The sequence below is a fragment of the Myotis daubentonii genome, chromosome 18 (assembly GCF_963259705.1).
Source record: "Myotis daubentonii chromosome 18, mMyoDau2.1, whole genome shotgun sequence".
Lineage (NCBI taxonomy): Eukaryota > Metazoa > Chordata > Mammalia > Chiroptera > Vespertilionidae > Myotis > Myotis daubentonii.
In genome coordinates this window covers 36,583,329-36,605,368 of record NC_081857.1, presented here as the reverse complement: position 1 = coordinate 36,605,368, position 22,040 = coordinate 36,583,329, and positions in this window count along the sequence as shown.

Here is a 22,040-nt window from a genome sequence, read left to right as displayed (position 1 = left end):
AAAAATGAAACTGAACTTAAACTGCCTTCGTTGGGACAGTTTCAGGAGACGCCCTTCGAGAGAACCTTGGCTCACAGCATCGGGGTCCCTGCTGTAAGCTGGCCAAGGGTGGCTGCACGGGGTGAAGGCGAGCCCGCAGGTCACCGGGTCCGGGAGACAGCCTGGCCTGCGCTGGGTGGCATTGGAGCTTGCCGCTCTGCCTGTGGGATTTCTTTTTGGCGGAGAAAGTGGTGAGGAGCTCCTGTCGGCCGTGTCTGTTAGTCCTAATTTCACAAGCGCCCGCTTTCTTAAATAGCCAAGCAATTTTCTGCTTCTCTTCTCACTTACCTTTTTCAATCTCACTTACCTTTTCAAAGGCAATGACAGTCATCCCCCCTTATCCGCGGGGGATACGTTTCAAGACCCCCAGTGGATGCCGGAGACCCCAGATAGTAGGGGACCCTATCTATACCGTGCTTTCCCCTCTACATACACTTTATGGCTTCCCTTGGGCACGTCCGGGCTGCCAGCGTCACTGCTCTTGCTGTAAGTAATAAGGTTTCCTTGACCACAAGGGCTGTGATACCTTGACAGTCGATTGGATAACCAAGGCGGCTACGAAGTGATTGACGGGCGGGGTGTATATACAGGCACGTCGTTTCCTTGAGCTTCACGGATGTTTCATTTTTCACACATTGGAGGCCAGACCCGCCGCCAGCCAAAGGATCACAGCTGGCTTCACTGGGCCGCCTGCTGTCTTGTGCTGGTCTGGAACCGACCTCCCCGTGTCTCCGAGGTCGGCCTGTACACCGCGGACGAGCTGGACAGAGGGATGATTCCCGACCCGGGTGGGATGGAGCGGGACAGTGCGAGAGTTCATCACGCTACTCAGGATGGCATGCAATTTAAAATGTCTGACTCCTGTATTTCTGGAATGTTCCATTTAATATTTTAGGCCTTTGTTGACTGCGGGTAACGGAAACGGTGGAAAGCAACGTTGTGGACTACTGTAGTGTCCCTTTACAATTCCTTCGGGCCTTGCTAACTGCCTTAGCTCAAGAGTTACAGCTTCTCTCTACCCATTGAGGCACCTACAGGAATATCTAATTAAAATCCAGGCCAGACAAAATTGCATATTTTGGATAACAAAGTCTCTTTAGCTTTCTCAGTATTTAAATTTCTACCGGCAGGGGAGAGTAGGGGGGTCCATTTTTATTTCAGGCATTCTTGAGAAGGGTGTATTTCCTATTAACTGACTATCAGAGGGAGGAATTGGAAACTAGCAGGGCGAGAGGACTTAAATATGCATGAAGAAAAATTTCCACGACGCACCTGAAACGGGTCGGTAGGCCCGTAGGTATCAGAAACACTATGGCACCTGTGTTTTTCCTGCGTAAACCACACTGCTGATTTACCTAAGCCTGTAAGGCAACCCGAACGCACCAACACGCTGACCCAATTCGACAGATCTTTTACCCTGTAGACAGCTTTACAGAAGGGCCAGGTGTGACAGGAAGAGAGCTGGCCTGGGTGTGCTCCTTCTTTCTAGGAGAGAGACCCTTTGAAAGAGAATCATACAAATATAAATATATATATGTATATGTGTGTGTGTGTATATATATATATATATATATATATATATATATATATATATATACACACTAGAGATCCAATGCATGAAGATTTGTGCAAGAATGGGCCTTCCTTCCCCTGGCTGCCAGTCGCTCCGGCCATAGCCTCCTTTCTGCCTTTGCTCTGGCCCAGAGCTGCCTTTCTGCCTTCTCACGCTGCCCAGAGGCCCGGAGCGGCTGGGGTGGTGCGGAATGCCCCATCCCCGGCTGCTCGGCACCTGCATATGCAAATTAACCCACCATCTTTGTTGGGTTAATTGGAATACTCACTCCTGATTGGCTGGTGGGCGTCACAAAGGTATGGTCAATTTGCATCTTTCTCTTTTATTAGGGTAGATAACTGAATATTTTACTTGATTTTTTTTTTTTTTGAGAGAAAGAGAGAAACATATTTCCCACATATGCCCTCATGGGGGAACGAACCCGAAACCTGGGTATGTGCCCTGACCGGGAATTAAACCTACCACTTTTTGGTGCACAAGACGATGCTCCAACCCACTGAGCCACACCAGCTGGGCAAGAATCATACAATGTTAGAGCTCAAATCATCTTATAAGAGAGTCCCCATAATTTTATGGGCCAATACACTCATTAATGACAAAGGCAGGATTTGAACGCTGATCATTTTATTCCCAGCCCATTGGTCTTTCTTCCAGAGCACACTGGAATCATCTGGGGAGTTAAAGCAAAAAAACAAACAGAAAAACCCAACACCAACAAAGGCTTCCCCAAAGGTAGAGCTTTAATTGGCCGGGCAGCCATCTGGGCGCTGGGGTTTCTCTCCCTTTCCCCACTCTGGTAGTGGAAGGAAGGAAAAGGTAAGGATCATCCTATATAATAAAGAGCTAATATGCTAATTAGATGGAACAGCAGAACAGCTGATCTTCCTGACGAAGCCGGGGCTGCGAGGGCTGGCCGAGGCTGGTAGGGCCGAGCCCCTTGCACGAATTTTATGCACGGGGACTCGAGTTCTATATAAGCATTTGCAAGGTATTTACTCCATTTGACCTCACCTGTCACTGAGACATATTCCTGCGTTAAGAGAGGCTCTTAGTGAAACCCAACCCTCAGTCTTCTTTTTCGATTTACAACGTGTACCTTTTCTTCTTTAAGTGGAGAGCGCCGAGAACTGATTGACACTTGGCTGCGGGACTCGGGTATTCATTTGGTAAACAGAGAATTGTTCGCAGAAATGCAGAGGTTGTGGAAGCCAAAAGGACCATCTCATCTCCTGGGGACCAATTCGGATTCCTGGATGGCAAGACTCCTGTTAAAAAACAAAAATGGCAAGGCACTCCAAAGAGGCACCCTTAGAATTACTCTGGAACTTTCCATTGGAGAAGTTAGGGAGCGAGGTGCTGGGTCCATTTGGCAAAAAGTTGGGCAGCGGACTGAAAGGTCCCAGGTTCGATTCCGGTCAGGGGCATGTGCCTGGGTTGCGGGCACATCCCCAGTAGGAGATGTGCAGGAGGCAGCTGATCGATGTTTCTCTCTCATCGATGTTTCTAACTCTCTATCTCTTTCCCTTCCTCTCTGTAAAAAATTAATAAAATATATTTTTTTAAAAAAATAAAAGTTGGGCAGCAGTTGAATACTAAGCAATAAGAAGAGGAGACAGGATGACCACCAAAACCCAATACCACGATGCAAACCTTGGCCGGCAGACACACAGGCAAACATGATGGATTGATTTTGGCGATGGTTCCCCCCACTTTTTTTTTTTTTTTTTTAATATATATCAGAGACCAGCCAAGTGGGAAAACCATGGGCAGTCTAGGTCTAAAGTGGAACTGATTGCTGGTGGGGCCAGCAGACCTCTTGCTCAGTTCAGCTGCCTTGCCTCTGCTCTGGGGGGCCTGGACCTCGCCGAAAGGATGAGAGCGCCGTGAAACCTAAGCCCCAAGGTGCTCACCTTTCCCAACAATCCCAAGGAAACCATTCGCCTGATGAAGTTGAAAGTTGCCTCTGTTCAACTGAGCGGGGAGAAATAAAAAGAAACTCCCTCAACCTGCCCAACAGGTTCTGGGATTTGAAACGTGTCCAGCTCCTTTATATAATGTATAACCCGGGATGCCAGTCCCGGTCCAATCCACTCTTTGTTTGCAGCAACACCCAAATCCCGTGACACGCACCATCTCCCAGATAGGCCCGCCTCTCTCTAACAAATCCGAAAGATCTTCGCGTTGTACATCTCCCTCCAGGATCCACAGGAGAGCAAAGGGTTTTAAAAGAAGCATTTTGTAGCAACAAGGAACAGGGAAGAGTGCCTAAGTGAATGGCAATCATAGGAACAGCCCATTAACTGGCAAATCCCTGTTGTGTGCAGGCTGCACCCGGAATGCGTGCGGGAGGAGAGAAAGCAGCTGCGGCTCAATTAAACTCGGTAGCTCAGGTACCTCAGGAGGATTCTCGCCCTGGTTTATCGAAACAGATCTGCTTTCGCAGGGGTCTCAGGGCACCGCCGTACAGATGCGCCTTCTTTATTGCTGTCGGTAACTGAGCTAATATATGCCTCTAAGCAAATGGAGGGGGTGGAAGGGCCACAGACCTCAGAAAACACACTTTTCTTGGCATCTGGGTAGAAGGGAAAGGGAGACCGCTGGGCCATGACACAGACCAGACTGCAGACACTGTCCACAGGCCCAGCCCAGTAGCTGCAGGAAAGGGAATTACGGAGTTGGCATGCACTGAGGAATTCTTTGGGAACCCAACCGATCCTTTCAATTAATGAGTTTGCAGAAGCCAGATGCCCTGTTGTGAAATGGGCTCCGACAGAGACGGCGGTATTATGCAACCCCAGGGAGCTGGGCATTCCAGCCAGGCCGCGAGATGCCTCTCTTCGCCAGTTCTTCGCACGTTTGATCTTCCCCAGGTGTCTCCACTGGGAAAGAATTTTCCAACGTCAATTCCTGATAGCAACGTCGTCTCCATCTTCCGTCAGTCAGCACCCGTTGAGGTTTGCTCACCACCCAGAGCAGATTCTCTCCACCTCGTCTTGGACGGTCGGGGTCAGAATGACCTGGGCTGCTTGTTTGAAAGACCCCGAATCTAGAATAAAAATCTCATTGGTGCTCAAACCTGCACCATTTTTTAATTAAAAAAAAATTAAAAACTATCAGGAACATGTTTAAACATATGCAACATAGAGAGAATAATATATTAGACCCCAGGTACCCATTATTCAGCTTCAATAACTATCAACATTCCATTGTTCTTGTTTCTCCTATACCTTTTTTGGGCGGGGGGGAGGGCTAGGATATTTTAAAGTGAATCTCAGACATCTTATCCTTTCACCCATCAGTTCTTTAGTATGTTTTTCTAACAGAAAAGGTCTTGAAAAACATTTTTAAAAACATAACCACAATGCCAGCATCACACTCAACATTAACTACAATGTCTTAATATTATCAAATTCTGCGTCCATTTTCAGTTTTCCATAGCAGTCTCAAAAATGTCTTCTTGTATTTGGTTTGTTTAAATCAGGATCCAAAAAGATGCATACGTTGTGTTTTGTTGGTATGTCTTTTTTTTTTTTTTTTTAGACACAAGTAAACGAGTGCATCTTGTATTCACTGAAAGCAGTGGGGCCTTACTACTGAATCTCAGCGCATTGAAAACTCCAATTATGTTCCAATTGATGATAGCATGTTTATAAAAAGGCATTGTCAGCACATGGGAAATGAATGATCATCAAATGCTCAGAACAATGAATAATTATAGTAAGTAGAATGCTAGCTTTTAAAATACGCTATATCTCTAAAAAAAGACAAATGAGAGGGAAAATTAAAAATAAATATCTTCAGTGAGATCCATAGGCATTTCCCATGCATCTGAGCTGTCATTTAAGTCAGTTTGAGTTTTTTTGGTGTGTGTGTTTTTGTAGAACAGTAAATCTGTTGAATTTTGCTCTGGAAATTGAACCAAGAGAGGCAGGCTTGGTTTCTTTTTTCTGCTGAGAAATGTTGTGGATGATCGTGTCCCGTGACTCATGCAGTCCCTTCCACAATAACCGAAGACCGAGCAGCCACGCGTGCTGGGTTTTGCATTGCACACTGAGGATGAAACGGCTGTTAGAAGCTTCGTTCTCAGTCTCACCAACAGGCCTCACAGTAGGCCTCCCCGTGGCGGAAGTGCGTTCGGAGGATGAGACTTCCCAAACCTCACGGAACAGCCTCTCGGGGAGGCTAGCCATTTTAGAATCTAACTTCATCCCCATGATCTCCCTCATCCACAGCCCCTGCCAGAGCAGCAGGATCCTCCTCAAAATGCACAACCAGGGCTGAGCCGTCACTGTCAAATGTCGCTCTGAACACACACTTTAAAGGCTTCCAGCGGCCGGGCTGCGAGGAGATTGGCTCCCACTTGATCTCTCTGTGTCCTCCCTCTTCCTCCCGCTCACCTGTCGGGCATCACGTCCCCTTTGCTGCGCGGAATCAAGCGTGGCTCCAGGAGTTTTGACCCAACCAAAGCGAAGGATGGAGTTGTCGCTGACTTAGGTGGGGAGACTGCCCACGGAGGGAGTGAGCGCAGTTAAGCAGGAGTCCAGTTTTGATCATATTGGGTTTGAAACATCTACGATGTAGCCACGTGGAGACATCAAGTAAACAGTTGGATAGGAGACCGCCTGAGGTCTTGGCAAGGGTCAGGGGTGGAGATTTATATGTTCTCAGCCTATTGATGGTATTTAAAGCCATGAGACCGATTCAATGACCGAGGGAATTAGGATACACGGAAAAGAGAGAAGGACAAAGAATGAATTCTAGGAACATTCAAATATAGTAGTAAGATGTAGGGGAGATGGGAAGAAATAAGCATGTTTTTAGTATAGTTCATTTGCTTCTCTGGGTTAAATATTTCCAGGTTCTCTAGATAATTCTTTTTCCCCCCCCAGAGAATGATTCACTTATTGATTGATTGGTAAAAATAATAACAAATATATTTCTTGAAAAAATTAATTTATTATGCTTTCTACATTTCTCTTCTCCATCACTACAGTGACGCTTTAAGAAACATCTATGTCATATGACTTAATATTTTTAAGAAAGAAAAGTATATAAAACTATATTTTAATTTTTTGCTTTTTAAGAATTTCATTTATTTAACATAAAAAAACCAAACCAAACAAAAACACCCATTTCTCCTATTTCCACCCACCTCTGGCAACCACCAACTAATTCTTTGTATCTGTGAGCTTAAGTTTTATTTTTTTAATGCGTGTTTTTAGATTCCACATATGAGAAAGACCATGTGGTAGTTGTCTTTCTCTGTCTCACTTATTTCACTGAGCACAATGCTCGCTAGGTCCATCGTGTTGTTGCCAATGGCAACATTTTCTTCCTTGTATGGATGAACTAGAGGCCCGATGTACAAAGTTCGTGCGAGGGCTCGGCCCCCACCACTGCAGTGGTTGCCTCAGCCCCTACTCACCGAGGCATCTGCCTCTGCCTCGCCGCCCCCTGCCGTCACCATGGCTTTGTCCAGAAGGTCGTCCGGAAGGACATCTGGAAGGACATCCAGTCTAATTAGCATATTACGCTTTTATTATTATAGATAATGTTCAATTGTGCATATATATATATACCATAATTTCCTTATCCATTCATCCATTGATGCATACTTCGATTGTTTCCATATCTTGGTTATTGTAAACTATGCTGCAGTGTGTACATCTTTTGAATTCTTGCTTTCATCACTGATGGAATTTCTAGATCACAGGGTAGTTCTATTTTTTACTTTTTGAGGAACTACCATGCTGTATTCCATAGTGGCTGCCCCGGTTTACAATCGCACCATAGTGCACAACGGTTCCTTTTCTCCACATCTTTGTGGAGACCACGTGGGACTACATCAAACTAAAAGGCTCTGCACGATAAAGGAACATCAACAAAATGAATGGGAGAAAACAAAAATCATATATCTGAGAAGAAACTAATATCCAAAATATATAAAGAACCCATACAACTCAATAGCAAAAACAACAACAACCACACACACCACAATCCAAATTAAAAATGGGCAGAAGATCTGAATATTTTCCCCAATAAGATATACTAATGGCCGACAGGTGCATGAAAAGACCTTCAACATAAGCAAGCATTGGAGAAATGCAAATCAAAACCACCATGAGCCATCGCCTCACACCTGTTAGGACTGTATCACAAGGACAAGAAATAACATGATGGTAAGGACTGGGGTAAAGGAACCCTTCCGGACTGTGGTGAAATATGAGTTGGTGCAGCCACTATGGGAAACCAATACAGTAACCAGCACTAATAACACTGAAGGCAATCTAAGATTTCCTTGTATGTAAGTTTGTACTCCGATATTGTGTTTTAAAGTCACTTAAAATAATTCTTTATGTTTATTGAATCAACTTGATACACAGCTAGGTTTATTTATTAATTAATTTTTTCCAAGAAAAAAAGATTTTAAATATAATAATATTACCCAAACTGTACTAACATAGTATAATATCACAAAAGTTGTAGGAAATAATTAAAAATCTGTGAATAACAAGATTACTTCTATTATATTCTAAAATATTTTTTTTCCTCTGGCTCTGTTTTGGTTCATGAGTTTATGTTGTCCATTATATATTCCACATAAGAGTGAGATCATGTAATATTTATCTTTCTCCAACTGGTTTTTTTCGCTTAGCATAATGCTCTCCTGGTCCATCCATGCTGTTGCAAATGGCAAGAGTTCCTTCTTTTTTACAACAGCGTAGTATTCCATTGTGTAGATATAGCACAGTTTTTAATCCACTCATCTGTTAGGCTGTTTCCAAATCTTATACAGCTAGGTTTATTTCTTTTAGATTTTTTTTTAAAATAAGCTTTTAACTTTAGTACAGTCTTAGATTTACAAGAAAATTCTAAAGATAGTACAAAGAGTTCCCATCTATCCCACAACCCGTTTCCACTATAATTAAATCATATATTAATGTGGTGCATTTGTCACAATTAATGAACCCATATCGATACATTTCTAAAGTCCACACTTGATTCAAACTTCTTTGCTTTTTACCTAACATCCTTTTTCTGTTCTGGAATCCTCTGTAGGACAGCACAGTACGTTCAGTCATCATAGTTTCTCAGACTCCCCCTGGCTTTGATAACCTTGATAATTGTGAAAAATACTGGTCAGCTATTTTGTAGAATGTCCCTCAATTGCGATTTGTCTGACAGTCTTTTCATGCTGAGGGTGGGATTATGTGTTTTGGGGAGGAAGACTACAGAAGTGCCATTCTCATCACGTCGTATCGAGGACACATACTATCATCCTGACTTGTTGCTGCTGACATTAACCTTGGTCGCCTGGCCAAGGTCAGTGTGTCAGGTTTCTCTACAGTATAACTACTCCCTTCCCCTCCTTTCCGTACCGTGCTCCTTGGAAGGAGTCACCGTGCAGCCCACCCTTAAGGAGGGGAGTTATGCTCCATCTCCTTGAGGGTGGACATCTACATCAATTACTTGGAATTCTTTTACGTGGGTGATTTGTCCCTTCTCTGTTGATTGGTCGGTTGAGTAAGTCAATTGTTTGGTAGCACTATGAATGCATAGATATTTATACTTTGGGTTGTAATCCAATTCTACTTCATTTTGTTGCTCAAATGGGTCCAGTTTTGGCCATTGGGGGTTCTTGAGTTGGCTTTTGTGTCCCTTTGATACAACTGCACGATTTTTTTGGAGCACTTGCTTGCTTTCTGGCACCACACGATTCTCCAGGCTTAGCTTGTATATTCTCTGCCTCAGGTCTAGAACCCAACATCTCTCCAAGGGGCCTGGCTCCTTTCGTTGGAGAATGGGTCTCAGTGTTGGGTATGCTGGTTGCTCTTGGGGTGTCCTTCTTTCAGGCCCTCTCAGCTGACAGACCAAGGAAATAATGCTGACCTGTGAATGTGTACTAATTGTGTATGTATACTAACCTGTGTGTGTGAACTAACCTCTGTGTGTACTAACCTGTGTGTGTGAACTATCCTGTGTGTATACTAACCTGTGTGTGTGAACTAACCTGTGTGTGTACTAACCTGTGTGTGTGTACTAACCTTTGTGTGTACCAACCTGTGAATGTATACTAATTGTGTGTGTGTACTAACCTGTGTGTGTGTACTAACCTGTGTGTAGACTAATCTGTGTATGTGTACTAACCTGTGTGTGTGTACTAACCTGTGTGTAGACTACTCTGTGTATGTGTACTAACCTGTGTTTGTGTATGAACCTGGGCATGTATACTAACTGTGTATGCGTACAGATCTATAAATATTTTATGTATAATCAGTTGTGTCTATGTTGACCAACAGAATAGCTAATATTAAGCTAAATATGAGTTCATACTAATGCCGCCAACTTTAGTTCATTACCACACGGATCACGCTGGCTTCCTCCTCTTGCTCTTCTGTGATCTCCCATTCCAGCAGCCAGACACCGGCTCCCAGCTATTTCCTTTATGGTTTCATTTCAGTAGCTGCGTAGAGCTGTTGTAGTTTGTTTCTAACGTTTTATTTTGGTTGAACTTTGTTTTGGAAGTATATAAAATACTGAGCATATCAAAAGCCATAACAAGGCACCTTCAGGGAGAGCGGGCCTTATCCCAGTTGCCTCCCACTGATTTCTTCCCATCGGAGGTAACACTTTTCATCAGCGACTAGTTTCTTCTTCCATTGTTTCCTTTAGAAAAGTAAGCGAACATATTGATAGCCACTTTCCTGTCTTTCTTACACGAGTGGCGGAATATGGCACACCTTCCTCTTCACTCCGCCTTGTGCACTGAACAATAGACCTGGCGAGATGCCGGGGGCCTGTGGCGCTCCTTCCTCTGCCCTGCACATGCTCTTCCACACGGCAGTACCCCGTTGCTCAGCCGGGCCTCAGCGATCGGCACTGGGGCTTTCCTCCAGCCTTTGCTGTTATGAATAATATTGCCAAGAATAGCTTTGAACATCCAGCATTGCAGATTTCTTTGCCAGTGTATCTTTAGGATGGAGTCCCAAAAGCGGGATTACTGGGTCAAAAGGCATGTACACGTAACTTTGGGAGGCGCTGCCAAATTCCTTGCTACGAGAGGGAAAACATTTTGCATTCCCACTAGCAAGGCAGGAGAGAGATCTCATTTCCCCACAGTCTTGTCACCGGAATATGTTGTCACACTCTAACATTTTTGTCTGACAGATGATAAAGAGTCACCCAGTGAGACTTTGCCTGTCTCTTATGATAATGAGGCCCGGCATCTTTTCATACATTTAAATGTCATTTGCATTTCTTATTCTGCCGGCTGTCTGTGGCTAGCTTTCTGTACTGAGGTTGGAGGGCCACCGCTCTGGTGCGTACAAGAGCGGCACGGAGCCCAGGCAGGCCTCATCCTGGAAGGGGCTGACGCAGGTGACTTGCCCGAAGCAACAATAGAGAAACACACGGCACAAGTTCAAGTTTTAAAGTCCTTGCACAGGGATGACATGTCTGGGGAGGTCAGAGGGTCCGGATAGCTGTGCAGGAGTCAGAGAAGGCCTCACAGGGGAGGAGTTAGAGCCGGGATTTGAAAGATGCCTGGGTTGGGAGTGAAGGAAACACGCATGTAGACAGAAGACGCAATGTCTTAGCCATTAGGGTGGTGACTCAGGAGTCAGACTGCTGGGTTCCAATCCCGGACACACCCTTGGTGAGTGACTTCAGATTCTTCATCTGTAAAAGGTGGTAAGAATAATAATACCTTCCTCAAGAGTTGTTGTGAGGATGAAATGATATAAACGTCCCCGAACAGTGCCTGGGTCACAAGGCACAGAGGGCCACTCGACCGAAGGCGAATGTTCTATTTGGAACCGTGGGAGGTTTCGTTGGGGAATAGGCATGAGATCGGGTCATGGCGGGCATCAGGCTCTTGCTCAGGAGCTGGGATTTAGTCTAGAAGGCATCCCCGGCCCCACGTGGTGCACGTGAGTTCCACGGGAAACATCCTCACGGTCTGTGCCTCACACACTCTGCAGGGCAGGCGGCCTGGGCAACATCTACGCCTTCACCTTGGCCCTCAGAGCAGCTAGCCAGCCCACCTGTACTCTTAGACTTCCCAGGCAGGAGTCAGACACCGGTCTGTGGGGCCCCCTAACCCTGGGGTCGCACGTCAAGCTCGCAGATGATCGTCCGAGGCCCCCTTCTCTTGACCTGAGGTGAAGGGGCAGCAGCGCTCCCCCCACCCTTGGGAGAAATGGGATTCCCAGCCAGGGCACACGTTGTCCTTCACTCAGATCTCTCCGTCCCCATTCTCAACTCCTACCTGAAAGATGTGGGCAGCGTTTCAGCGTCTGCCTGGCCGCTAACTGAAATGCTTGCATGGTGGTGTTTTGAAGAGATGGCTCCGTTGTCTTCCTGCCCTGGTACACCGAGGCAGGAGAATCCAGTTTCAGCACCGACTGCCGTCTCTCCCCAGGACAGGGCCTGGCCCTCGGGATGAGTGGCTGGTGCTGGAGGAGGTGGACTTAGCCGGAGTCGGCGGGATGGACTGGGATGAGGGAGAAGAAAGACTAGTTGGAGTCTGCAGAGGAAAGAATTGGAGAAAGTTGGGGATACTGAGCTCAGAGGAGAGAAGACTTAGAAGGCGATAGCATTTCTCCCTAACGCGGGTAAAGACAAGGACTGTCATGTAGGAAAGACGATGCATTTTACGGAAGAAGAATTAGGATGAATGAGTAAATGTTCAGGGAAACAGATTTGGGCTCCATATATGGCTATTTTAATATCTGAGCAATGAGTGTCCCACTGTTCGGTGTATGCAGTTAGATATTGGATTCTCTCCACCCACCAACCTGTTCCACCCAGACTTCCCCATCTCAGGAAATGACATCCCTCTCCACCCATTGCTTGAGCCAAAACCCAGGAGTCACCCTTAATTCCTCCCTTTCCTTTATCCCCATATCCGATTTTTCAGCAAATCCTGTCATTTCTACCTCCAGATTATTTTCAATATAGATTTGTCTACTTGCCCTCACACCACTGCCCTCACCCCGGCCAGGCTACCTCATTGTCGGCTGGACTCCTGCCACTGCCTCCTAATTGCTTTTTCTTTCATGAGCCTCACAATCCATTCTCCGTTCAGGAAGTAGCCAGAGTGATCTTACAGAAAAAAGCCAAACAAATCACATCCCCGCCTTGCTTAAAACCCTCCTAGGGCTTTGCCTTGAACTTAGAGTCAAGCTCCAACCCCTCAGGCTAGCCTAGGAAGCCCCATATGGCCTGGCCATGGCTGCCTCTTCAGACCCATCTTTTAAAAAATGTTTTTATTGAGTTTTGAGAGAGAGAGAGAGAGAGAGAGAGAGAGAGAGAAGCATCCATTGGCTGCCTCCTAAACACCCCCTACCAGGGATCGAGCCTACAACCTGGGCATGTACCCTGACCAGGAATTGAACCAGCGACCTCTTGGTGCATGAGATGATGTTCAACCAACTGAGCCATCCTGGCTGAGTCAGACTCATCTTTTATGGTTCCCCACTTAGCTCACTGCACTCACACCACACCAGCCTTGATTGGTTTCCCAAACGAGCCAGGTTCATTGCCAAGGGCCTTCACGCCAGATGTCCCCTGCCCGGCTCCCCTGGAGCTCACATGATTCTCTCCTTCAGTTCATCTGGGAGAACGGAAATGTCACTTTCTCAGAAGGGACTTCCCTGACCACTCGATTGGAAGAAGAATTCCATCCCACCTCCTCCACCATCGCTTCCTACATTACAGTTCTGTTTTCTCTCTACCAGTTATTACTGTCTGAAATGATTATATGTATTATTTATTGTCGACCTGCTTAACTATAACTACACTTTATGATGGCCCGAATCTTGCCTTCTTTGTCCAGCACTGTAGTCCCAATATATCTAATAGGGACTCAGATATTTGTTGAATGACTAAGTGATTGGATCATCTTGGGCAGGGACATTAAAGAGGCTTCCAGTCTAAGGAGGAAGGGGAGGCTAGACCTCTGACGTCACTGCAAAGACTGTGTTGTAAGTGGATGAGTTGATAGGAATGAAGAAGGAAACATCTGTGATGGTTTCAAGGACAAAATGGATGAGACACATTGTATGGAGAGGATAAAGGGTGGGGTCCCGTAGAAATTAGCTCCACAGCTGAGAGCATGGTGGACTCCAGATAGAAACAAATAAATAAATATAATCATGTCAGGTGGTGATGACTGATAGAAGTTTAGAGACTGAAAAGTGATTTTTAAAAATTATGGTAAAATGCATGTAACATGAATGTTTACCATCTTGGCCATCATGCAGTGCACAGGTCAGTGGATTCCGTACATTCACATTGTTGGGCAAACATCACCGCATCACTCACAGAGCTCTTTCCACCTTGCGAACTGAATCTCTGTACCCATCGACTGCTGACCCCCCACCCTCCCCTTCCCAGAGCCCCTGGCAACCGCCGTTATACTTTCTGTCTCTATGAATTTGACTATTCTAGATACCTAATGTAGATGAAATCATACAGTATTTCTCATTTTGTGGCTGGCTTATTTTATTCGGCACACTGTCCCCAAGGCTCATCCATGTTATAGCATGTGTCAGAACCTCCTGCCTTTTTAGGGCCCAATACTATTCCATTCTATGGATACATCGCCTTTTAGTTATCCATTCATCCATCAACAGGAAGCAACTTGGGCTGCTGTGAATAATGCTGCTATGGACACGGGTGTACAAATATTTCTTCGAGTCCCTGCTTTCAACTCTTTGGGGGTCTATACCCGGAAGTGGGAATTGCTGGGTCCTGTGGTAATTCTAGTTTTAATTTTTTGGAGAAACATGAAAAGATATTTTTATAAAAAGTTTCTGAGCTTTTCTTAGACATGATGATTTAAGGTTGGAATGGGAGAGAAAGCTTGGGCTAAAGGTGTGTTTGGAAATCATATACCTCCACTCAGCCGGGAGGCCATGTTAGTTGGAACAGTTGATGGCAGGACAGTAGATAAGCTCCCTGACGAGGTGACTGGGCTGGGCAATGAGCCAGAGTGAGTGTCAGTCAGTGCCCATGGTGAGGGACTGAGGGAGGGAGAAAGCTGCAAAGATAAAGACTGTGGTGGTCAGAGAGGTAGGGAGAGAGGCATGGGCGGGCAGGGTCTGGCAAATTGAGATCACCGCACTGTCATGCTTGGCCCAGCCCGAGGGCCTTAGCACTTAAGGTCTCCTCGGCTTGGGGTGCTGACACCCACATCGCCCCTCCCTTCAGGTCTCTACTCAGATGTCCCCTCCCCGAGAGGCAGCAATAGCCACATAATGTGCAGGCTGTGGACACGTGAAAATGCAGGGCAGGGCCCTGTTCCAATGGCAGGGAGCAAAGCTTTCCTTCCTTCCGCGGTCTTTCTTGACCATCATGGGGTGTTTGATTGGCCACTGAATGTCAGGCTCCTCTGGGCACAGGGACACTCCTGGGCTAACATTCATAGATGCCTCACCCTGACTCCCTGTGCCTGTGCCCAGCTCCCACTGGGCAGAGGGTGGCCGGAGTGGCATGGGGCCTGGGGTGTGGGCAGCTGAGAACCCAATGGGGGAGGCAGAGGGTGGGGTCACATGAGAGCTCAGGCTTCAAGGCCACAGCACATGGTCCCATCACTTACGAATCACAACTCAAAAAATAGTATTAAAAATTTTAAGATGGTGCCCAGCTGGCATGGCTCAGTGGTTGAGCATCGATTTATAAACCAGGAGGCCATTGTTTAATTCCTGGTCAGGGTACATACCAAGTTGTGGGCTCGATCCCCAGTGTGGGGTGTGCAGGAGGCAGCTGGTCAATGATTCTCTCTCATCATTGATGTTTCTCTTTCTCTCCCCTCTCCCTTCCTCTCTGAAATCAATTAAAAAGAAAAAGAAAAAAAAGAAAAGCTCACAGAATCAACTCACACACTTGGCCTTTCAATCACACATTCCATTACCTCATAAAACCATCCTGCTTAAAAAAATAATAACAGTCACCGTGGCATATTTTGCTACAGTTGAGCTAAAGGAGGAGAATTTTTAAATGTTCCAGATCTAAAATATGTGGCGTCTTTGCCAAGTCCTCATTTTCATCTTTCAAAAGGAGATTAAAAGCTGAAGTACTTATCCAAGTGAGGAAATGGTAACAAGGGTGATCATATTGTTTTCCATTTACTGAGCATCGACAGCACTTCAGCCGACAAGACAAGAGGAATCTATCTATCTCTGTCTGGTTTTTGTTGGATGGTGTCATCTTGGCCCATGGATTCCCTGGTTCATTTCCTCTCTCCCACTCTGCAGCCAGGGGTTCGGGTCGGGTGCAGGCAGGCTCACCCTGCAGCGGTCCATTCACAGACCCACCCCGCCCACTGCATCTCCAGGATGGCACTCAGTCTAGATGGGACCAGAACTACTCACTCATGCTTCTGGCTCCCACCCGCTCTATTGGGAGCTTTGGGAGAGAAAGTCCATGCGACCTCCCACCTCCCAATGTGCCCCTCCCTCACCGAGCTGACTCCTTTGGTTCTCAGCGTAATCATCACCTCCTCCGGGAAGCCTCCCTCAGCACTCAGACCGGACCCTCCTCATGCTTTTCCATACCACCTGGACATCCCCATCGATTTCCACAATGTCAATGAATTACTTCACTGTCTTCCGTGCCAGGCGATAAGCCCATAAGGAAGGTGCTATCAATGGAATGGTTGTGTCCCCTCAAAATGTATTGGTTGAAACCCTGCCCCCCGCCAATGGGATGGAAAGGAGGCAGGACCTTTGAAAGGTCATGAGGTCGTGAGGGTGGAGCCCTCATGAATGGGATTAGTGCCCTTATAACAGAGACTCTGGGAGAGCTCCCTTCAGCCATGCCAGGATACAAGGAGAAGATGGACAGCTATGAACCAGGAAGCTGCCTCACCCCCCTTCCCCAGGCACCAAATCAGCCAGCACCTTGATCTTAGACTTTCATCTCCAGAACCATGAGAAATGCGCTTCTGCTGTTTATAAGCCGCCCAATCGATGGTGTTTTTCTTATAGCAGCCTGACTGGACTAAGGCAGAAAGGTTGCCTCACTCATCATTACGTCGCCAGCACCTAGCCCACTGCCTCGCAAAGAGCAGGCGCTCAGTAAACATTTGACGGAGGAACTTGGACCCTCCAGTGCCTGGTGGTGGCTCTTGATCTCTCTCTACAGATGCTTGCTGAATTATACTGGAAAAACTGTCTTTATCTCACCCACGATGACTTCCTTCATCAAATAAAATGCGGCGTGGAGATGAAGCCATATCCCAAAGCATGGTCCTTCCTCATGGAAGACAGGCCGGTAAGCCAGCGGGGAGAATAAAAAGCAAGACTGGGAGGCAGGCACCACAGAGGCTGGCTCAGGCCAGGCCACCCCCTTTCTCTTCCTTGTATCCCAGGCCCTCCTTTCTCCGCCTCCAAGCACGACCGGTTGTGCTCTGTATTCAAACCGATTAGCTGAGGTTTTAATCCCTCCACATCACTACGTTCCGGCTTTTGGAACCATTTGACACGAAAAGTAATTAGAGGCAGACTTCTGAGAGCAAAGCCCAATTCCTTTATGGCTTCTCCGATCAGAATAAAGACTCCAGAGGTAAGGATTCGAATGAGGCGGACGGTTGCAAATGGTGTTGTGAGGGAGGCGAGCCTCTCTCTCCCGGGCGGAATCCGTAGGGGCGAGTGGGAAGCCAGAAACAGATGCGTCCTCTGCTCCCGCGTCCAGGCCCCTGGGCAGTTCCAGGAGAAGCTTTCCCTTGGCTTGGCGTGGTCATTCCCGCAGGTCTTTTCTGTTTTCATCTATCGATTCCCTATTTAGTGAGATGGCGCTGATCAATAATGTATGTCAGCGAGGCGCAGGGCGGAGGGCAAGGCTTTTCTGAAGCGCTGGGTAATGGCTCTAGTTTAGTTTCGTGTGTGTGCTGTTTTTTTGCTAAGTGGGTGTTGTCATGAGATCGAGGGTAGGGGCCCCTCAGGCCGAGTGCTACAGAGGTTGTTGTCACCCTTGTCCCTGGGTCTTATTTTCTGCCACCCCACCTTCCCTCACCTCGTCTTCCCCTTCATCACCCCTTCCCTCGTGTGACGTGAATCCCAGGGTGCCTTGTCAAGTGGCTTTGTGGAGAAACCACACTCTATGAAATGTGCATTATGGCCTTAATACTGTTAATCGCACGGCATACTTTATGCTGGTGTGTGTGTGTGTGTGTGTGTGTGTATTGTGTATGGATGTAATAACTTATTTCCATTGTTTCCATTTTATCAGGGTGCAATGAATTACTCTCCTCATTAAATACAATTATGCCCTGTTTTTTTCCCTAAGACACATACCCAAATTTCCTGCCCTCGAAAAGGCTCATTTAACCGTTTCCCTCTGATGCAATATCCGGCAAGTGGAGCCACTCAGGAGGGGTCGAGGGCCTTGGAGGTGGTGGCTGGTGACGCGAGAGCGAACCCGAGCTCACAGCATCCCATTACGAGCACGAGAGACTTCAGTAAACGTCCTTGGCCTTGTGTTGGCTACTCCTGAGGTGGGAGGACAGGTGACAGCAGGGTCAGGTGACAATAAGAATATGATATAACTTGGGTTGGAACAGATCCGAAGTGAAGAGCGTTATGTAAAACACATGTGATGCCGAGTCCTGCAGAGGAATCAAGGCCGGGTCTCCTGCCTCCGTGACGACTCAGCCCAGACCCCATGTCACTGGTGAATGAACGGCGGGCATGCTCTTTCCTTGCTGACAGCCCAAGGCTTAGGAGCAGAGCTGTCTCAGTCCATCCTCGGTGACGCATCCTGGAGGCAGGCAGGACATCCGGGGTGTGTGGCGTGTTACAAGCCTCCTTGCTTGTTCTCTCCTTCCTGCTCATCCCTGTAACTCAAACTGGGAGCCTGGTACCAAGGGCGCCAGCACACCTCTTCCCTCTACAACGAACTCCTTTATGAGCCACGCTGCAGCAGGTGCGCCACTGGCAAAGCTGGTGTGTGGGCAGACACCGACGGCATAGCCAATGTATAAAATGTGTCCAGTTCCATCTCTGCGTGGGGTTCCATTGTTGTCCTCTGCGCTCAGAGATGCCAGTGCTGCCAGCCTTCATAGTATAAACGAGGAGCCAGGAGAGGAGCGGGGAGAGCAGCCATTCCATGCTCATCTCACTGGAGTGACTCTCAACCGTCCAGGTGTCACACTCACGGTCCCTCCCTGACACCTGTCCCATCCGTTCCGGAAGGTGTTGGTTCACGCATGCTTTTCAGACATCAGTAGCTCTACCCGTCTATCTGGTGGGTGACATTTCCCTACAGCCGTGGTCCCACCTTGACAAACTGGCTCGTGGGTGGGTAGGGCCGAGGGATATTTATCTGCCGGTGAATGGTCCTGACGTATGGTGTATGTACATCGCTGGGGAGCCTGGAACTCTGTCTCTCCATCAGTGATGGGGGCAGGGGGGCAGCTTCACCATCTCTAAACTCCCCCAACGCTAACCGTCCTGGGTCCCTGTGAATCTCAGCGAGGACTGTGGCTGGGATTCGTCGGGAACAGAATGCTGCCTCCCAAAAGCTTCCCGGGAAAGAGGCCCTCGGTCACCTTGACAACAGACACAGACTAAACCACACGCACGTCGCCGTCCCAGGCCTCCCCCCTTGGTGAGCTATGCGTTCGGAGGGCTTTCACGCTCAGGAACTCAGGAATGTCACACCAGGTTGGCAGTTGCAAGACAGTGGGATGGAAAGACAGCTGCGTGGAGATCTGGGACTTAAGGAATGACCGAGGTACAGATGTCTGTTGTAAACTTGAGCTTCCCCCTGAGACGACCGTGGCAGGAAGCAGAGTCTCCTTTCCTGGAATGGGGCTTCCTGGTGGAATTGAGCCTTTGGGATCCTCCGGTGAAAGCGAGGGAAGTACACAGAACGCCCCGCAGCTCCGAAGCGAAGACGGTTATCCAACGTGATGGCATCTGAGAAGCTTCTGAGGAGGACGACCTGCGCTGAAGGAGGACGAGAAATAGGAGGAACATAATCATAGAAAGTCAGAGAGAAACTCTAGGCCAGGCACTTCCTACCAGAAGGAATAGTTCCCATTTGGCTGAGGAAGAGACCAAGGTCACGGGAAGTGCAGGAACTCCTCAGCCTCCCACAGCTACACGGTGCCGAGGTGAACGGGAACCCACAGTCTCTCTCCACTGCTCCCCGCTGTCTGTTTGATGACACCACGCACAGCCCTTTGGTCCGAGGGTCTGGGAAACCCAGCTGCAGGTCAGGGCGCGTAGAGACTCACTGGAAGATTTGTATCCACTGCTGCTGTTCTTTAGAGTCCCTGATTCCTTATCCTGCTGGAGACAAACTAGTTCCTCTCTATATTCTGAGAAGCCCTAGAAGAGGGTCCCATCCTCCCCCCCCACCCCCACCCCGGGGTTCAGTATCTGAGTAATGAAATGCCAGGGAAGGTCACCCACCAGAACTAAAGCACCTCCATTTGCCCCACACGATTTGGGGACAATGATTTGTTAAGCCTTGACTTCAACCCACAGTTCTTAAAAGAGGGCTTACCCTTGGATATGTAATAATCTTCCTCTTCAAAGCACTTTACAAGTATTACCTAATTAAACCCCAGCAACACCCTTGATTAACTCCTCTTTATGGAGGTGGGAAAAGAGACGTGGAGATGAAGTGGAAAATGCCCTTGGCCATGATGGGATCGCATTCCCAGGGAGGATTCGAATTTGACATTCCCCGTCTCCATCTTCCATAAGAGCAGCTGACCGGCCTCCCGCCCCGATGCCTTGGTGGAGGAATGCGATTTGGCCATCTCGTTCCTCACATTCCTTTAATAGCAGAGCTTTCTCAGAAGTGCCTGTCATTTCTCCAGCGCTCTCTACTCTCCATCCTATATGGCCTCACGCCAGAACTTGATTCACTTCTGAAATCACAGGAGTTTATTGGAGAAAATGAGCAAAATGCCCACTTAGAATTCCACCCCGCTCTCTGGCATCCCCCCTTGGAGTCTATTCTTGGGCAAAGCACCGGTCAGGAACCCGGGGTGAGCCAGCGCGCTCTGGCCATGTCCCCAAAGGCTGCCCCTTCCCAGGTGTCCAGGCAGAAAGCGAAGCAGTAATTCAGAGACGGAAGGGCCAGCAAGAACCCTCTGCACCATCGCCAGGGAGAACCTCATTGTCAATTTCCTCTTCAACACCATTTCCCATCTTCTCAATGTTGGAGAAATCGCATGAAACAGGAGATTTATGGGCAGCTGTTCCGGCCGGGTGAGATTCTTGCTGACAGGCCGTGGGCTGTTGTTCGTAGCCTGTGTTCTAAATTAGCGGAGAAAACCCGTCTCTGAGTTTATACCGGAGCCTGAGAAGGTTGGCCGGGTGAGGTGGCACTGAAGGACTTACACTGAACAAACACTTAGCAGAGACTAAATAGCCTTAGCCCAACCGGCCTGGTTCAGTGGTTGAGTATTGACCTATGAACCAGGAGGCCACGGTTCGATTCCCAGTCAGGGCACATGTCCAGGTTGTGGGCTTGATCCCCAGGGAGGGATGTGCAGGAGTCAGCCAATCGATGATTCTCTCTCTTCATTGATGTTGCTATCTCTCTCCCATCTCTCCCTTCCTCTTTGAAGTCAATAAAAATATATTTTTAAAAAAACAGCCCTGGCTGGTTTGGCTCAGTGGATGGAGCATCAGCCTGCAAGTTAATGGGTCTCGGGTTCGGTTCTGGTCAAGGGCATATGCCTAGGTTTCGGGCTTGATCCCCAGTGGGGGACATGCAGGAGGCAGCCAATCAATGATTCTCTTTCATCATTGATGTTTCTATCTCTCTTTCCCTCTCCCTTCCTCTCTGAAATCAATAAAGATGTATTTTTAAAAAAATAATCTTAAAGGACCCCATCGTCTAAGAATTTATTGTTCTTCCCTGGACTTGATAGCTTTGGTATATTTCAAGTAGGATTATCATTGTGGCAATAAGAACCTTACATCAAAACCTAGTCCTGAAATGTGGTGGTGCTTGAAGGTTATGTGACTGACCCCTCCCCCCCAATCTAAATCAGAGTTTGCAGGCTCTGTAGACTAGCATAGGATTTGGTATAGAAAGCCTGCATTTGAGTTTTGGCTCTGCTACCTACTACCTTGCTGAGCTATGGTTCCCTCACTCTCAAATGACATAATAATAATAGTAATAATACTCACCTTACATAATCATTGGGGAAACACACAAATTTTCCTCTGCACTCTAAAATATTTATATAGATTTTCATTATTAACAATAATAGCTAATGTTTACTGAGCTCTTACCATGTGCCAGACACGGTGTGTGAGGAGTGGTTTTATGTACATCCTCTCATGTATCCTCCCAATAACCCTATGAGAGAAGGACTGTAATTATATTTATCTTAGAGACGAGGAAACTGAGACCTAAAATTACCCAGGATTCAAGGCCAGGCTTGTTAGATCTACGGGCT